A 14,364-nucleotide genomic window follows, 5' to 3' on the forward strand; every position below is an offset into this window, starting at 1 on the left:
TATATATATATATATATATATATATATACACACATACATATGGATTATACACAATATATGTTGGGCTTCCACCCAGATGGCATTGGTCAGCCTGAGGGGTTATAGTAGAAGAGTCTTTGCCCAACATGCTGCACAATAGAACTGAGCCTGAAACCACACAGCCATTGGCTATTTAGTATTGTTTCAGACTATTCCATTTCATCCTGACCCTATCCAACTTTTTAAAATAACCTAATTTATTCACACAAACCAGTTCATTTCAAAGTATGTACTTTCTCCTCTCTCTCTCTCTTATCAACACTTTAGTTATTTGCTTCAATCAGGTTTTGATGATGATAATGCCATAAAATTTCCAGCTTGTTCCACTTACCTTCCTCTCTCTCTTTTGACCAGTGTTCATCTGTTACAGGCGTTCTTATCTCTCTCTCTCTCTCTCTCTCTCTCTCTCTCTCTCTCTCTCTCTCTCTCTCTCTCTCTCTCTCTCACACACGCACACACACATTCCAATCATCTACATTTAACTGCCTTATGTCTCACTCCTGTGCACTTTTAACATTTCTCCTCGCTCATGTATCAGAAACAAAGTTTTGGATATATATATATATATATATATATATATACACATATACACACACGCACACTCTTACTCACACACACAGACAAACACACATACATGTACTTAAATATTTACCTCCCCTTTGTTGTTGTTGTATCAGCATAGTTGTAGAATTATAAAGGTTCCTCCCAGCAGCCTCAAATTGTACTGTGTGTATTGTGTTATCTTCATCCTCAGCTTTACATCCAGATCTCTCTCCCCTCCCGTGCTCTCTCTCTCTCTTTACTTATGATGGAAATGTTCATTTCTCCGGCAAATTGCTGTATACCTCTTTGTGTTATTATGGATTGTATTAAAAAAAAAAAACAAAAAAAAACAATGTAAAATATCTAGAAATTCAAAGACATGCAAACACATTCTCTCTCTCTCTCTCTCTCTCTCTCTCTCTCTCTCTCTCTCTCTCTCTCTCTCTCTCTCTCTCTCTCTCTCTGTTTATGCTTGTCTATCTATCTGTGCCTATCTATTGATTAATCTGACTCTTGTCTGTCTATTTCACTCTCAATACATACATAGGCACAGGAGTGGCTGTGTGATAAGTAGCTTGCTTACCAACCACATGGTTCCGGGTTCAGTCCCACTGCGTGGCACCTTGGGCAAGTGTCTTCTACTATAGTTTTGGGCCAACCAAAGCCTTGTGAGTGGATTTGGTAGACGGAAGCTGAAAGAAGCCCGTCATGTATATATATATATGTGTGTGTTTGTGTGTCTGTGTTTGTTCCCCCAACATCGCTTGACAACTGATGCTGGTGTGTTTATGTCCCTGTAACTTAGCGATTCGGCAAAAAAGACCGATAAAATAAGTACTAGGCTTACAAAGAATAAGTCCTGGGGTCGATTTTCTCGACTAAAAGCAGTACTCCAGCATGGTCACAGTCAAATGACTGAAACAAGTAAAAGAGTAAAAGAGAGTATATAGGTGAGAGTGTGGTTCTGTGGTAAGAAGTTTGTTTCTCAATCACATGGTTCCATGTTCTGTCCCACTGCGTGACACCTTGGACAAGTGTTTCCTACAGTAACCCCAGGCTGATGAAGGCCTTGTGAGTGAATTTCCCTGTAAATTTAGCTGTTCAAGGAATTGGGTCAATTCATTCAAATAAAACCCTTCAAGGCTTGGCTGCAGTCCAATGGGGTAACAGACACAAAGACACACACGCATAAACATATATATATATATATATATATATATATATATGACAGGCTTCTTTCAGTTTCCACCTACCAAATCCACTTACAAGGCTTTGGTTGGACCGAGGCTATAGTAGACACTTGGCCATGTGGTTTGGAAAACAAGCTTCTAACCACACATCCACACCTGCAATATCATCATCATTTAACATCCATCTTCCATGCTGGCATGAGTTGGATGGTTTGGAGGAGGTGATCTTGTGTCAGATGATAAAAGATTAGTGTGACAGAAGCAGAAACAAATGTCTTGCTTTAGAGCAGTGTTTCTCATCCTGTTTACCCTTGCGTAACCCTTAAAATAAATTACATGTCTCAATGAACCCCTGCACAAAAGAAATTATGTACCATATCTTTCTCATTTTTTTCATCATATTTCATTCTATATTACGATCATGAAATTAGCATTAGCTTATCTCTCTTTTGTGGAACCCCTAGGAACCTTTTGTGGAATCCTAGGGTTCCAGGGAACCCCAGCTGAGAACCACTGCTTTAGAGGATATATATGTATGGTTGGCATCCAGTTGTAGAAACTCTGCCAGATCAGATTGGAGCCTGGTGCAGCCTTCTGACTTGCCAGTCCTCAGTCAAATCGTCCAACCCATGCTAGCATGGAAATGATGATGATGATGATTATATATATATATATATATATATATATGGAGCAAATAATTCAGCAGAAAATGTTTGCGAAAATATCATTGACTCTATTATTATCTAGTGTAATAATTTAAAAATGATAATAACAAAGTCAATGATATAAGCAATTGCAGGCCTAAGAAAAAAAAGGCATTAAATACCTGAAGGATTAAAATTACTCAAAGGGCATACTCAGTATATCCTTTGATTAATTTTAATCCTTCAGCTATATATATATATATATATATATATATATATATATACACACACATATATATATAATATAAAATCCAGGAGGCTCTATACTTCCTGTACAAGTGGAAGTTCCTTCCTAAAACTAACAACTCAGCCATTTCTATATTGTTGACTTGTTAGTATTAGGATTTATCATCTAGTTATTATAACACCTGTTCTGTTAATTTAATTAACTGTAATAGATTAATGTTTAAAGGTTTAAAGCAAAAACAAAAAAAAAAGCAAATAAGAAAAAATAGTGTGTCATAAATTTACATTCCAAGAGTAATGGTAACCTAACGAAGCCTAGATTAATTAATAAAGTGTTATGGTAAACAAACTTTGGTTTTCATTAAATTTAATGTTTTGGTTTATGAATTTCATTTTAGATTTAAGTGAAAAGTTCGGAAATTTTATGTGTTTGCATTGGATATTATTTTCTGGATTCATTCGTATATGGAAATAACAACATCGGAAACACAGAAAGTATATTGAGGGGGAAAATGGGTAAAGGGATCTGTAATGTCTTTTTTTTTTTTTTTTTTTTTTTTTTTTTTTTTTTTTTCATTCATTAGATAAGTGGCCATGCTGGTGTTTACCTTGAAGGGTTTTAGCTGAACAAACCAGCCCCAGTACTTCCTTTTTTTATTTTCAAGTTTGATACTTACTCTGTCACACTCTTTTTGCCAAACTGCTAAATCGTGGTGACATAAACAAACCAACATTAGTCCAGCTGTAGAGGGGAACAAACACAAATACACACATGCACAGCCACACATACACACCTATACATATATACAATAGGCTTACACGCACATATGTATATACAATACGCTAACGCACACGTATATACAATAGGCTTGTTCATACACACATGTATATACAATAGGCTTATACATACACATACACATGAATATATGATAGGCTTATACATACACATATATATACAATAGGCTTATACACACATATATATGCATGTATATATACAATAGACTTCCACACAGTTTCCATCGCAAGGCGTTGGCCAGCTGTTATGACATCAGATGATGGTTGTAGATGAGCATCATCATCATCATCAGACAATCAAAGTTGTTTGTTTCCAGGCTTCCAAGAAAAACAAATCGGGGCATTGGGGAAATTTTACCTTAACATTGGAACAGGAAAGGGCTGGCAACAGGATGAGTTATCAAGCTGTAGAAAATCTACCTCAATAAATTCCATCAGACCCTCGCAAACATGAAAAAAAAGGGGACATTAAATGATGATACTCTCTTTACTCTTTTACTTGTTTCAGTCATTTGACTGCGGCCATGCTGGAGCACCACCTTTAGTCGAGAAAATCGACTCCAGGACTTATTCTTTGTAAGCCTAGTACTTATTCTATCGGTCTCTTTTTGCCGAACCGCTAAGTTACGGGGACGTAAACACACCAGCATCGGTTGTCAAGCGATGGTGGGGGGACAAACACAGACACACAAACATATACACACGCATACTTATATATATATATATATATATATATACATATATACGACGGGCTTCTTTCAGTTTCCGTCTACCAAATCCACTCACAAGGCTTTGGTCGGCCCGAGGCTATAGTAGAAGGCACTTGCCCAAGGTACCACGCAGTGGGACTGAACCCGGAACCATGTGGTTGGTAAGCAAGCTACTTACCACACAGCCACTCCTGCGCCTATGATGGTGATACATTTTTTTTTCTTTTTTTAATATTACTTACTTTTTAATTATTTACATAAAAAGAAATTTTTTCTCTCTCTCTCTCTTTAGTGGCTTCATACAGTTTTAAAATGTTTTCTGCATTACCAATCGGTTTGCGGATTTGAATGTTTGTTATGAATTGAGTGTTGATGCAACAGGTGCAACTAACTATTTATAAAGCAAATTGGCATGAAGCAACTTATAATGCCCAACTTTCAATGTGTCGAGGGCACAATAACCTAACAATCAGTAGCACAACAACATTGTGACTGCCTTAATATCAAGCATTGCAGCTCTGATAAAATCCGACCGAGAGTAGATTCCGTCTTGCTTTTAATTCACTTCAAATAAACTCAGTTAAAATTTCTATTTAATTAAAAATAGCTAGTGTCTATGTTTATATTTCAAAGAAATCGATATAATTATATATGCCATTAAATTTATACAAAGATGCATTCCATTCCTTATAAAGTGTAGGTATGACTGTGGTTGAGAAGCTTCTTTTGCAACCATATGGTTCCGGGTTCAGTTCCACTGTGTGGCACCTTGGGTAAATGGTAAATGTCTTCTGCTATAGCCTTGTGCTAGCTTAAAGTCTTGTGAGTGGATTTGGTTGATGGAAACTGAAAGAAGCCCTTCATGTGAGTGTGTGCCTTTGTTTCCCACTTGAAAACTAGTGTTGATGTGTTTACATCCCCATAACTTAGTGGTTTGGCAAAAGGGACCAATAGAATAAGTACTAGGCTTCTGAAAAAAACAGTGCTAGGGTCAATTTATTCGAATACACATTCTTCAAGGTAGTGCCCCAGCATGGCCAGAGTCTAATGACTAAAACAAGTAAAAGATTAAACTAACCCCAGACCGACCAAAGCCCTGTGAGTGGATTCAGATACACACGCACACACACACACACATATATACATACATATATACATACATATATACACATATTAGTCTGTTAGTAGTATTTTAGTGTAAATTTAAGACTTTTTTAATGACTTTGGCTAATTCTTTGAATGACCATGCCAACCCTTGTGGGTAGCAGATTATCTATCTACCATTACCCATACCATTTTGATGTTGGTTAATATCGGTGTGTTGATAATTAAAAGTTCATATCATTGCTGGTATGTTAGACTGTCATATGTCCAAATTTGGGCAAATAGGTTTTTTTTTTATTTTTTTTTTATTTTACAATATTTAATTTTGCTTGCAGTTAGCTACTTCCTTTGATCAAATGTGCATCTCTCTCTCTCTCTCTCTCTTGCACTCTCCCCCACCCACTCTCCTGCTTTCTCCCTCATCCCCTCCTCTCCTCCACCCACACTCTTGCTTTCTTCCTCATCCCCCTCTCTCCTCCACCCACTCTCTTGCTTTCTCCTTCATCCCCCCTTTCCCACACCCCTCTCTCTTTCTCTTTCTCCCTCACCCCTCTCATCCAAACTAATGCTGCACAGTGGGACTGAACCAAAAACCAGAATGGTTCCGCCCCAAACTGCTCAAAACCAAACATGCAGCCATATTTGTGCCTTGAATTATTATTGCACGTCCCCCATATTTCTGAGATGACCATTTTCGCTGCAACAGCAGGTACTTTACAACTCATAAACCTCTTCCTGTATGGAGAGTGTTCGCTTTAAATTTCATTGCTCTTCTTTCCTGTGCAGATTAATTCATTTTTCATGTGCGCACACATGCAGTTCGTGTGCATGTGTGCCTGCCTGCCTGCATGCATGCATGTATGCAGGCGAAGGGCGTGGAGCAAATTAAATGTCATTACTAAAAGTGTAGCACAACAAATGAGCATGACCGTGTTAAAGGTAATGATTAGCAATGTAGGACCAAGGCAGTGAATTTGAGGTGGGGAACAATCACTTAAAATCGACACCAGTACTTGACTAAACAATGATGAGGAGGAGAAGGGCTTCTCACGTTACTATCAGGCCAGAGATTTGTAAAAGTGCACTCTGTTGAATTAACATCAATTTATTCCTCATATTTAATTCATCAACGCTAGAAGGATGAAAATGGACAGGAGTGTCATTCTTAGTGGATTTTGAACAGTGAATAACAACAACAACAATAATAATAATAATAATGGTTTTAAATTTTGGCACAAGGCCAGCAATTTCTGAGGGGGTAAGTCGGTTACATTGACCCCCAGGGCTCAATTGATACTTATTTTATTGAACCCCCGAAAGGATGAAAGGCAAAGTCAACCCCAATGGAATTTGAACTTGGAATGTAAAACTGGATGAAATACCGTTAGGCATTTTTGCTCTGCGTGCTAAAAATTCTGCTAGCTCACTGTCATCTTAATGATGATGATGATGATAATAATAATGGAATGAAAAGCTGGCAGAATCATTAATGTCAGTAAAAAGTGTTTTGCAGCATGTCTGATGACTCGTCACATGGAGTTCAGATCCTGCCAAGGTCAGCTTTGCCTTTCATGCTTTTGGCACCAATAAAATAAAGTACCAACCTCAAGTGATGTGCGGTCAATGTTCTCAGCTTTCCCTCCCATAAAATTGCTGGCCTTGTGTCAAAATTTGAAACTACTACTACTACCATTATTATTATTATTATTATTATTATTATTATTATTATTATTATTATTATTAAGACAGTGAGCTGGCAGAATCGTCAGCATGCTAGAAAAAATGCCTAGCAGTATTTCGCCAGTCACTGCATTCTGTGTTCAAATTCTGCCACGGTAGACTTTGCCTTTCATTCAGTTTCTTTGTACCAAATCTACTCATGAGGCTATTGGTTGGCCTGAGGTTATATTAGTAGAAGTCATTTACTCTGGGTGCCATGCAATGGGGCTGAACCCGGAGCCATGTGGTTGGGAAGCAAACTTCTTACCACACAGCCACACCTGCTCCTACATTCCTTTATGCACTGAGTTCAAACCCTGCCCAAGGATTTGACTATACCTCTTCCTCCATAATTTGTAGTCTTAGAAGTTATTATTAGTATTAATAATGTAAGGTGGTAGAATCATTAGCATGCCTGACAAAATGCTTTTGACTCTTTACATTCTGAGTTCAAATCCCATCCAGATCAACTATACCTTTCATCCTTTCCTAGTTATAAAATAAAGTATCTGTCATGTACTGGGGTCAGTGTAATCTACTATCTAACCTCCTCACTGGCCTTGTGCCAAATTTAGAAAGAAATAATTATTAGGACGGTCAGCTGGCAGAATCATTAGCACATCAGACAACATTGTTGGCACTATCTCTTCCGGCTCTTTATGTTATGAGATCAAACCCTACCGAGGTCAGCTTTTAGGATCGATAAAATAAGCACTAGTTGAGCACTGGGGTTGATGTATGATCAATTGACTTAACTCCTCCCACTAAATTTGCTGGCATTGTGCCAACACTTTGAAACCATTATTATTATTATTATTATTATTATTATTATTATTTATAATAACCTTTCTTAGTTGTACTTTCCTGGCTCAGCTCAATTATACTTCCCGAATTTATGATACAAATTATAGACTATCATTGATGTTACGTATAACATCATCTGAGTAGTTCATAGCCAAAAAGATATGGCTGTCTGCCAAGAGTACTACTGTTCAACTAAATTAAATTGTAAGCGGAGGGGGCACTTTTTAAAAGCCATTTTCTTTGCTTGATCACTCCTGCCGTCATCACCTTCAAGCTCTCTCTTTTTTTTTTTTTTTTTTTTTTTTTTTTTTTTGTTCTTATCCTTTTTTGTTGTTGTTGTTGTTGTTGTTCACATTTCTTTGACAATGATAAAAACCCATCAATGCATGCAAAATATATCGCCAGTGACTGTGCATGAAATTTCTCCTCAAAAATCTAATTCAGTAACCCTATTCATGACATTCTTTAATCTGTTTTCTTTTCTTTTGATTCTTTGTTTTTTTGTTTTTTTTTTAGCTCCTGATATATATCATAGGTTTGTAAAATAGGTGCAAGGCATGGTTATGACTAAGAAGCTTGCTTCTCAACTGCAGGGTTCCAGGTTCAGTCCCACTATGTGGCACCTTGGACAATTGTCTTCTGTTGTTGCACCTAGCTGACCAAATTCTTTGTGAGTGAATTTGATAGATGAAGATTGTCTAGAAGACCATCATATATGTGTGTGTGTATGTATGTTTATTTATATCATCATCATCAGCGATTAACGTCCATTTTCCATGCTGGCATGGGTTGGATGGTTTGACTGAGGTCTGGAGAGCCAGCGGCTGGACCAGGCTCCACTCTGGTCTGGCAGAGTTTCTACAGCTGGATGCCCTTCCTAACACCAACCACTCCATGTGTGTGTGTCTATGGATGTTTGTGTATGTATGTATGTCTTTTTGCTTCCCACATGGCTTCACAACCGGTGTGAGTTTATTTATGTCCCCTAACTTAGTTTGGCAGAAGAGAACAGTAGAATAAGTAACAAACTTTAAAAATAAGTACTAAAGTCAATTTGTTCAATTAGACCTTTCAATGTGGTGCTCCAGCATGGCCACATTCTGGTGACTAAACCAGGTAAAAGAGCAGTGCATGTGTATGTGTGTGCACAACATGCAAATGTTGACACCCTAGCTGGAAAGCTGCACCAGGTTCCAGTCTTTGGTTTGGTTTATACAGCTGGATGCCCTTCCTAGTGCCAACCACTTTAAAAAGTGTTCTGGGTGCTTTCTACCCGGAAATTCTTCATTTTTTTTTTCCAAATTAAGTGAAACAAAGGTTATGTATTTCAACAGTAATTGGGGAACAAAACGGTTAAGCATCTTTTCTTACGTATTATGGAACGCTTTAATTTTAACCAAACGAGTAGCGAGGTTTGATTTTGACACAAAACAACACCTCCAGGTTTGCTGAGTTGATGTGGGTGAGTATTTGTGTGTGACGTGAGGTAAACGTTCAAAGAATGCTGTGGCAAGGAAAATGGATCATTAAGAGTTATAAAAATAGAAATTTCTGTTCGTTTATTTTTGCTATATAGCAATGAAAATATCCAACTTTATGTATTCCCATGTCATTTTACTGCGAAATAGCTTATTATCATCACCAAAAACAGAAAAGAAAATTCTCTGACAGATATTTAATTGCTAATTTGTTAGGTTTGATAAATAAGTCTCCAGTTATTGTTGATCTAAAGTAAAACTTGATTTTCAATTTGCCAAATGCTAATGAGTAACTTTTGCTTAGGCAAACTCCTGACACTAAGGTAGTTGATCAAATGTCTTGGCGTACCCCACGTACACCACTTCAAGTATGTCTTGTTCAGTTGTATCTAGAACATTGCACACTTGGTTGTGTTGTGTTTGCTTGTGAGAAGATACAGTGTAAACAATCTGGGTGTGGCTGTGTTGGTGCAGGCATGTTTGTGTGATTAAGAAGCTCTCTTTCTAACCGCTTGGTTCTGGGTTCAGTCCTGCTGTGTGGCACCTTTGGGCAAGCGTGTTCTGTCGCTCCAGGTCGACCGGTGCCTTGTAAGTGAATTTGGCAGATTGAAACATGGCAGATTGTGTATGCCTGTGAATGTGTCTGTGCATGTGTATGTATGTATGTGCGTGTGTATGTAATTGTGTGTGTCTATGTACATGTATGTGTGTGGATGGGTGTGTGACTTTGAGTCTATTTATTACCTCTACCCACCACCACTTGGTAACTGCTGTAAGTTTCTTCACCAAGCAGCTCAGCAAAAGAGCAACAGAATAAGTGTAAGGCTGGGGTTGATTTGTTCGCTTAAACTTCAAAATGATGCTCCAGCTTGGCCCACAGTCCAATGAGTGAAGCGAGTAAAAGAACAAAAGAATGAATACCGTAACAAAAGGGTTAATCCTTTTCTTTTCATTGTGATATTTGTCAATTCAAAACATCCTGGTGAGGTTATGCAAAAGTTAAATGAATCTTATAAATGTCGTCGTTCCTATACCACTTTTTCTCCTTCCACCTCTCTGTAATCAAACTTTTGTCATCAGCTACAATTGAATTTTGCCAGTAATGTTATAGATTTGGAGATAGCTATGTAGCTTTTCAAATTTACTATCAGCGGTAAGTGTAATGAAATAAGAACAAAATATGTTACATTAACTGCCTGTTGTTATTGATTACGTTGAAGCCTAGGAAGTTTACTATAAACTGTAATGTCTATCATAAATACGAGTGCCAACATTATTCTATGATTTAAATTGTATATTACATTATGTGTCCATGTGCATGCATTAAATGGCACTGTAAATGAGGTTTGGGGTAATTAGTAAGAGGAAATATACAGAAACCTCTGTAAGCTTTAAGTATTATGCTGTAAGCAGCAGAAACTTTTGGTAAAAAGAAGCAAGTGACATTTAATGAATTGAAGATTATTGAGTAGTAAAAAGTAGTGAATTCGTGCCAGGACTAGTGAAGGTTCGAGTTTCTTGCTCAACTGCCTGTAGTGTGTGCGTTTGTGTTTTAAGAAGCGTGGGTGGGGTAGTGCTATAAAAAAAAATTAGTTGTACTAAGTGACCTAGTGTAATTTCTATGACTAATGAACGTTTATCCAAAAAGCTTTTGAATCAGTCTTTTGTAACCATAAGCGAAGAGTTAACCCTTTTACCGTTTAAACTGGATGTATTCAGCCAAAATATTCTGCATGTTTTTTTGTTTTTGTTTTTTTTATCCAACTTGGCCTGATCCAGCCTTTCATACATACCCAACAAGACATTTTAAAAGTGAACAATCACATCACCCTAACCTCAAATCCACGAGTTAATGCATGATTAATTCAAAACAATGTGAATAAATAAATGTGTTTGACTGAGTAATCTGAATGCTATGAAGGATTAATGTTTAAAAACTGGCCAGATCCAGCCTCTCACATCTACCCTACAATAGCATGCTAAAAATGAACAATCGTATCATCCAAATCTCAAAACTGTAAGATAATGCATCATTAATTCAAAACAATGTGAATAAATAAGCATTACATTTGACAGAGTAATCTGAATGCTAAAGGGTTAATGCAACCGTCTGAATCAACATAAACATATGAGATGGCTACAAGAAGGACGGGCTTCTGTGATTTATGATATATGTTGTACGGTAAAATGCTCTCATCTGCTTTGTTTTGCATATAAGCTTTCAGGTTTTTAAGCTAGTCTCTTTTAGATGCATCGTCTATGCACATTAGTAAAGACATATGGCTTAGTGGCTAGGGTATTCGGCTCTTGATCATAAGGTCCTGCGTTGTGTCTTTGAGCAAAACTGAGTGCTTCTTTTTCATGCGACCAGCACTAGTGAGGTCGCCAAGACAGCAAAAAGATTGAAAAATGGGGGGAAAGCTTCCAAGATTAAGTGGTTGTAATCAGGGTGGCTTTATATGCCAGGTATTGAGAGACTGATAGAGAGGCAAGCACTGGTGTCTTGCTATAGATGGCTACCTCACATTATATAAAGATGTGTGCAGCTGAGAAGGAGATGAAAATGGTAGTGATGGAGGTACCAGAGGAAACTAAGGTAGAAGGTGAGAGGATATAGATTAGGGGCTCTCGACTATTATTTACCTGTGGACCCCTTTGATTACTGTTTTATTCTGGTGGACCCCCATAGTCGTTCAATGTTTAAAAACTAGCTTTATAGAAACTTCTTTCATAATTCCTATTTTGTTTTTCACACATTAACTTGTATAGGTTGAATCATGTAAAATATTAGAGAAAGAAACCAAACTGTTTCTTGCAATACATACCAATATATAAATCATCATCATCGTTTAACGTCCGCTTTCCATGCTAGCATGGGTTGGACGATTTGACTGAGGACTGGTGAACCAGATGGCTACACCAGGCTCCAATCTATCTGAATCAAAATTTTTTTCGGGGTTCTTAAAATATCATTGTGGATCCCCAATTTACTTTTTTATTGCGTGGACCCCAACAAATCTTATATGGATCCTCAGGGGCCATATGGACCCCGGTTGAGAACCACTGATATAGATAGTAGATGGGAATGTGGTATTTTACTGATCTCAGAAACCAATACTTCAATTTCTGTGTGTGTGTGTGCGTGTGCGCAAACTTTCTAGAATAGAAGTGAACTCCCAACAAGGTAAGCATGTGACTTACTTTCACCTGCAAGTTCAAATCATTTCAGTTCACTTACATTGCTGCATGCTTAAGAAAAGGCATTGGTGTCACAACACATCCCATATATTTCTTTTGTTCTTAGTCAAAGGAAATCAATATACATACCTACATACATACACAGTTGGCATCACCAGTTGAAGTATTATGTATACAGTATTATAATTACAATGTCTGTGCGTGTGTGTGTGTATCTATGAGGTGGTTTCAATGTCTTGCTTTGTCCCAGTGAGCCATTATAATGAATTCAGTGAGTTTGTGTGTGTGAATTCTATGATCAAATAGAGGAGCCCAAAGCCATTGCTTTAATTTCTCTCTTGTGCAACCTCCATTTTGTTTGCCTCTCCCTCTTGTGTACTCTCTCTCTCTCTCTGTCTCTCTCTCTCAAATTACTCAGCACTGACTGTGCTGTTTCAAATTGCTCTCCACGTGAATGGAGATCAAATGTTCAAATGTTGCTTCAATATAAGTAAATTTGGTGTGCTTGCTGAAGTTTTTACCAATCACCGATCTCGTGCAATAACAGCATTTCCTCAGCGTATCAAATGCAGTATGAAAAGCAGAGAGAGAGTGTGTGTGTGTGTGTGTGTGTGTGATCATCATTTCTTTTTATCATCGCCATCATCATCATCATCGTTTCCCCACCACCATCACATCTCATCATTTTCATCGTCATTGCATCTTACGAAGAGCAGCCCCATAAATTCACTATCTTGTACACACACACACACACACACACACACACACACACAACCTTTTTCATAATTTCAAAGATCTGATTCTTTTTAACTAACATGTGACGTGTATGTATGTGTGTGTGTGCGTGTGTACTTGTATGTCTGCGTACATGAATATGTGCATGTGTGTATCATACTGCCGCAGTATGAATGAGTGGGGGGAATGATCCAGAAAAACCATAACGCTCTATAATTGTAGACAGTGCCAAGAGAAGCAGCATGTGTGCAAGCCGTGTGAGAAGAAGAATGCTTCTTGCAGTTTTATAAATATTGCTTTTGGGGTTTCTCAAAAGAATCTTTTACTTTGAAGACCCCTTCCAAAGCTTCCTCGCTGACTTCCATATAAAGAAAATAAAACAGGAATGGAGCGTGAATAGAAGAAGAAACATCGAAGCATATCAATCTATATTAATTTTATCAGCAATTGATTCCTTTCCATCCAACATTGTTATTATTATTATTGTTGTTGTTATTTGTGTGTGATTATTTTTCCCTTTAGTTTAAGAAGAAGAAAAAATTCTCCACTTATTTTTGAAACTCTGTCTCAGAATTAACCCTTGGAATTACTAATTACTTGTAACACCTGTTTTGTGGGTGTCTGAACAATAATGACGACGATGATGATGATGATGAGGAGGACAAAAGACAAAGTATTTTAAGTCTTAACTAACAGTCATAATTTCGTTTCATTAATAATTATGTGTAATTTCCAACTTGTGACAAGGAAACGTGTGTTATAATTTGTTACTTATTCCGTGCTTAAATAAATTGCTCACTTTCTAAATGTTGTTAGTGAAGAAGATTTTCTTTAGATTTGTTAGTTCAGAATAGTATAGCATTTTAACATAAAAACTTAAAGTTTTTGGCAGGGTTTTCCCCACTCAGTGACTAACATTTATCAACATTGTTATATCTTACTCTTTTACTTGTTTCAGTCATTTGCCTGCGGCCATGCTGGAACACCGCCGTTAGTCGAGCAAATCGACCCCAGGACTTATTCTTTGGAAGCCTAGTACTTATTCTATCGGTCTCTTTTTGCTGAACCGCTAGGTTACGGAGACATAAACACACCAGCATCGGTTGTCAAGTGATGGTGGGGGGGACAAACACAGACACACATACATATATATATATAT

At 37.4% G+C, this 14,364-nt stretch overlaps 1 protein-coding gene across 23 annotated transcripts in view; it reads left to right on the forward strand.

Annotated features, from left to right (window-relative positions):
• The window catches only part of LOC106882391 (trithorax group protein osa), a 656,478-nt gene that overhangs the window by 471,781 nt on the left and 170,333 nt on the right, over positions 1 to 14,364 (forward strand). The gene's annotated exons all lie outside the window — the stretch shown is intronic.

Source organism: Octopus bimaculoides, chromosome 7 (assembly GCF_001194135.2).
Source record: "Octopus bimaculoides isolate UCB-OBI-ISO-001 chromosome 7, ASM119413v2, whole genome shotgun sequence".
Taxonomy (NCBI): Eukaryota; Metazoa; Mollusca; class Cephalopoda; order Octopoda; family Octopodidae; genus Octopus; species Octopus bimaculoides.